General features: G+C 42.5%; 1 protein-coding gene across 6 annotated transcripts in view; it reads left to right on the top strand.

Annotated features, from left to right (window-relative positions):
• Nucleotides 1-6,000, top strand: part of LOC105832304 — a 591,095-nt gene that overhangs the window by 106,552 nt on the left and 478,543 nt on the right. The gene's annotated exons all lie outside the window — the stretch shown is intronic.

Genomic DNA, 6,000 nt, shown 5'->3' with positions numbered 1-6,000 from the left:
TGACGTCACACAAAACGGGTGCCGCCGCTTATCAGTATAAACATTTATGTAAACAACATGCTAGTTGTAACCTGATATAAACAAATACCGGTCGGTAGCCGCTTATCAGTATAAACATTATGTAAACTACAAGTCAGTTGTAACTAGATATAAACAATAACTTGCCGGTCACCGCTTATCAGTATAAACATTTCTAAGAAAAATAATATGCGAGTTGCAACTTGATATAAACAATTAGGCCCTGCGGCTAGAAGTAGTAATTAGGTATAAACAATTTTTATCTATGGGTCTTTCTATCGCTTATCAGTATAAACATTTTTTAAGTAAAATAATATGCGAGTTGCAACTTGATATAAACAAATTTCTAAGAATATTTATCGTACGGAGCGCCGAATCGTCGGCAGCTGATAAATTTATTCGACAGCTCTTGGAATAGCTATAAACAAAAATCGCTGACCATATCCGGTAGCGGTTTGTTATAAACAAATTTTTTATCGCGACAAGGAGCGCCGAACCGTCGGCAGCTTAAATTTCTAGATAATGAATCGGTAGTGAGCGCGTTAAAATTAGATATTTTGTGGAGGGGATAAAAATTAGATTTTTGTGGAGGGGGATAAAAAAGGGGGTATTTCGTGGAGGGGATAATAATATAAAAAAGAGCTCCCGACAACGTTATTGCATCAGTCAAATAGTGGAATACGAACGGTAAAGCTTTAACAACGTTACCGCAGCAGTTGATTGGTGGAAGTCAGATTGTAAAGTGTCTGAAGAAAGAACCGTACGAGATGAACTATTACGTTCCGATCCAACAGAATGACGGGTGCGATAAATCGTAAGTATTTTTAATTAAATTAAAATCTATATATTTAAATCCTATATATTTTCTATATTTTTCTATAACTTGATATATTCTTTTTGCAGAACATTATCGCAGCCGCGCTATACTCCTCGCATCCTGGGAAGGCGATTCGCTTTAACCGCCACTGCCTACAAATATTTGGATATCGGAGTCAGTGTGGGACGTGAACCTTTTGTGGAGATGATTCTTGGCGACAACAAAAGCAATCAGATACAGCTGTCACGTGATACCTGGGTAATAATGATCGAGAAACGCATGGATATCGAGCGACTCCTGCAGTCAACCACCGCTACATCGTGTGGATTAATGATCTTTCATCGAACTCGTCAAATTACGTAATGAAATTGTCATAAAATTTACATTAAATAATAAAGCTTGTATATGAAACCTTGACGTGCAATTTTTATTAAATCTTGAAGATGTTATCAATAATGTCTACTTTAAATTGTCGCGGGATATGTTTGTAGTGAAAGAAAAATATAATCGATTTGTAAACTGCTTGCAGCGAAATAACATTAATAATAAGTGCGATGCTGTAAAGCTATTAGATGAAATATGTGTAAAAACTTCGCTCATAGATTGCGAACTGATGGTTTATGCATCAGACAATATTGTATATGATGCTTTGAATAATAAATAAATATGTATTTGTATAAACGTTTTAGAATTATTTTTTCCTACTAATTATCCTAACTTAAAAACTATTTTAATTAATAAATGGGGAAGAGGAAATATAAACGGGTAATGGAAATATAAAAAATACACAACACATAAAAAATTATTTTTTATTGCTAGACCACCAGTTAAACAGTTTAAATACATTCTGTAAAGCGCAATTGTTCACATGATTCCGACAACGTAAGGTGTACGTAATGTCCAACTTATTTAGAGGTTTTATGTCTTCGTAATGCACCTCGATATTTTCGACATTAGCTTCCTCTTTCGCCTCGTCCAGGAGTAAGTCCTGCAGCCATTCTCGTTTCTCGCATCCCTTTACGTACACGACAATTTCATCATTGGTTGCAGTTGTACCCATCACTGCCTTTGTAATTAAATCTCTAGCCATGCTGTGCGGAATCAATCCATCCTCCCATGATATTCCGTGATGATTCACTTTCAACCACGCCACCTGACGTCTTTCTGCCTTGGTAAGGTATTCCCATGGATAGGTGGGTGTAAACATGTAGTGGGTGAGTTCAAATCCATCTTTGAGAGAGGCAAATTCCTTAACGATAAATTCTCCACCAACGATGAAACCTTGCAGATCCACGAACGTTGGTACAGACATGACAGCTGTCGTTGAGAATACTGTGATCCGTCTCGACGCGTTATAAATTTTTATATCATCTTGATATTGTTTTGGAGAAAAAGTGAGGTTTACTGAATCACACGATCGTGTATAATGAGACAGTACGCGGTAGTGTTCGCGGGCACGTTTTCTCTGCATTCAAATTCTAAGCGTACGTCCACGGTTGCGCTCTTGATCGATTCGTTTTGTCGAGAGCAATCGATAATCACGAATGGACCATTATGTCGAAACATGGTGACGGATTGATTCGGCTCGAGATAATCATATCCGTAATAGTTTTTACAGAAATGTGCGTACGTATCGTACAGAATCGACCATTTATTTTTATCAAAATCTAGATTCAAATCATCGTACGGATAACATTCCGAGTTTAAATAGAGTTTTGCGTTGATTAATTTGCAATGATCGAATCGACTCATGTTTTCAGACATGTTATTCTTCCGACCAGCCTGCAGAGCGAAAACGACGTATCGAGGCTTCTCGAGCTGAGTAGCGGTCTTGATGGCCCACGAATGTTTGGTTGTGCTTTGCAATAAAGGATACTCATATAGATCCCAAGAACGAAATGCCATGCTGAGGTATCGCCCGCTTTCTAGCGCACGCAGCATCGACAGTTTATTTATCTCGTTCAGTAACACATGCGGCATTCGCCACTGAACTTTGAGTAATTCAATCTTCGGCTCCAATTCTGAACTTCCCATCAGACAATTGTTATCGTTACGCGCGCGTATTAAAATCAGCTCATGGCGAGCGTTGATCACCACGCGTCTGTAATCTTCACAAAATCCCAACAGCATGTTGAGCGGTACGCAAAAATTAAAGTATCCGTTCGGAGGATTCCACGGATCCCAGCCGGCGTTTCTCGCGATTACGCTTCTGCAGCTGACATAATTACTAGTTATTGAGGGTGCTGGTTATTCCGACGTTTCTGTTTCGATCAATCTCCACACCGTCGAGCTCGGATCGAATCTCATCGAACATGAACGCGATGCAATTATTTGCCCAATGTCACATCAGATCCCGCAACTGGTTTCTTATCTATAAGTTTTCCTTCAAGGTATAAAAAACTTTCGTACGGTAACGTGTAAAGATCCTGTTGTTGTATAGGAATTCTTATCTCATCGTTGTATTCAAACGTCGTGTTGGCAAACGGATTGTACGTGTGAGTCTCGATCTTGACGATGCGATCGTCAAAGATCGGCTCGTTTTCGATATTTAAAATATCCGTCATTGTCGCACAGCAAATCCCAGAGATTGTAGATATTCAACGTTCGACACGGTGAGCCTCTTTTTCTTGGAACAGTCGGATGATCGAATATTATCGAATGTCGTCGCAAAAGTATCGGATGACTGCTGTACCGTTGGTGTTTCGTCGTAAGATGTTTATTTTTCTAGCGCGTTCCGACGCGTTTAGTACGAGCATCTCACGTTTGCGTTATCGTTGCAGCCGTCGTCGCACATGCAATCTGACGGTAATTTCTTCTCCTCGAAAAAAGAGCAATCGTCCGTTCTGGTCAACCACGCGTATCGTCAGATTCGTAACGCTCCGCACGATGATCGGCAGGTAAATGATCTGCGACGGCCTTTCCGAGATCTTATATCCAGGTGGCACGTTCGGTGAAAACTCGTGTATCGCGTGCACGCTTTTGTCGTTGCTGTACGCGCCCGCGGTCACGTTGCACTCTACGCGGATAATGTTTACATTCATTATGTTGATCGACACGTCTGACTCATGCCATATTCGCGGTTCTAGTATACGCTTCGATGTGAATCCCAGGAGCGAGCCGATGTTGTTTGGTTTGCCAAAATTTATTTTGTGTGCGCATCTGATCTCGCATCTCATCGTATTATAGTTTGCGCGGATCGTTATCGGATCTTTATCCCCGCCATTACTGCCTTCAGTCGTGACATCACGTCGCGGACGTATTTGCGAAATCTCACGTTTCAAAAACTCATTAATGGCATGCAACTCGTACGATCCCTCGGGAATCGTAATCTCCGCGTTGTCTTTGCCAAAGTAAAATTTATTGTTGGAAGCATTCACGTTCGGTATCGTGTTATATGTTTCAAAGATCGCTAAACCGAGCTCGTAATCGTCGTCGCTGAAATCTATAGCGGAGAGTAGCTTGCCGCGAGAATGCTGCTCTTACCGCTCAGCGTAAGTGTCAGCGACATGTTTGAACGAATACTGAGATTAAACAGCGCAACGTCGGTCTTTAAATCGAGTGTAAAATAGCAGACAAAGTTGTCCGCAATTCCTTTGATCGTAAGTTTGATACGACGTTCGATTGTACTCTATCTTTGTCACATTGTCCCCAAAATATTGTACGAGTTCTCTGGGTGGCCGCAGATTGCCGAAACTGTCGAATACGCTACGTGATTTCTCCTCTTTGCGTACGCTACCCAGTGAGTACCGGGACCCTCCGCATCGTCCAGATTTACGATACCGCTCTCGTTTTGACGCGCACCGCTCGTCGGTAGCGCGTTACGCATAAACACTCCTCTGAAATACGGGATACACAATCGTTTTGCCAATTGAAGTAGTTGCATGTTCGTCGTCACACCCGCGGGTATTCTTAACGCCTCTTTGATATATTTTTTCGTTTCGCTTTTACACCTTTTCCGTACTTGTACGGGGCGAGGTACAGCCCTCGTCCGCCTCTGTACGGGGCGAGATACACTCCGCGCCCTTCCATTGCGCGATTGTGACGTTGCAGCTCCTCGAGCTGACGTCGTGCAGCTTTGCTGTCGTTTACCACCTTTGTCACACCGGCCGCGCCGCCGATCAATGATCCGAGCGCGCCCAACATTGGTAAAATTGGTAACATGCCGCCTCGTCTGGCTGTCGGAAGTATACGTTTTTTTTTCGTTACCTTTTTTTTCTTCTTCATACCCATACCTATCTTTGTCTTGGCTTTCATGGCTGCCCAGACGGCAGCAGCGGCTGCTCTTTCTCCGAGAGCCGAGTCTTTCGCGATTACGCGTTTTCGTGCTTTCGCAGCGAGTATCTCGTCCGCCGCGTGTCTGTCGGCGAGCTCGTTGCTCCGAGAATACGCAATGTCGTGTTCGCGGCACGCTGCGTCCAGCGGATTTATACCTCTATCGCTTTTAGCTAATCGTTTTTCCAAGTGGGTTCCTGGTCCGCAAAATTGATAACCGGGGATATGTAGCTCGAAGGGAAGCGCGTTTATCACGCGATTCAAAAGATGACCGCAGCCGCTTTTTACCTTTGCGACAGCTGGCATTCGCTACAATTCTTGATCAACGGTGCGGGTCCGTCGATGTGCGTTTGCTGCCACGGCTGATTATAATGTTCGTTGCAGCGACGATATGCTGAACTTCGAAATCAACCTTTATATGTTCCGGAAGCTTGTCCCACACGTGTTCGATATAGTTGCCGCACTCGCGTAACAGAACGATCTTTGGTACGAATTGTAACTGCTCAGCACTCAAATTTATAATATCAGAGGGATGTGACAGTATGAGATACATGTTTGCTACTGAGCGATGCGCAATTTTGCATGCATATAAATAGTTTGGCGAGGTTTTTGTTGCCTAGTAATTTTTTATTACTTGCTCTAAAAAACAGTGCGAGTACTATTATGAAAAATAGTTTTCAAGCCACGAGTGAATCGTCAAAGGGTGATAGTTTACTTGAGCATCGATGATAAGTTCAAGTGGCATCTCCACAGCGTGGGGATAAGTACCAAAATCATAAACAATGCCTTCGAAGCCGGACTGCACCGTCAGTTTGACTTCAAAGGCATTGTGAAGGTTTGACTGTGGAGCATTCGCTCTTCGCCGAAAAAATTTGAAAAGTAGTTCAGAAAAA

The sequence above is a fragment of the Monomorium pharaonis genome, chromosome 2 (genome assembly GCF_013373865.1).
Source record: "Monomorium pharaonis isolate MP-MQ-018 chromosome 2, ASM1337386v2, whole genome shotgun sequence".
NCBI lineage: Eukaryota > Metazoa > Arthropoda > Insecta > Hymenoptera > Formicidae > Monomorium > Monomorium pharaonis.
Note: the sequence above shows the minus strand (reverse complement) of the source record. Positions and strands in the feature narration are given on the sequence as shown.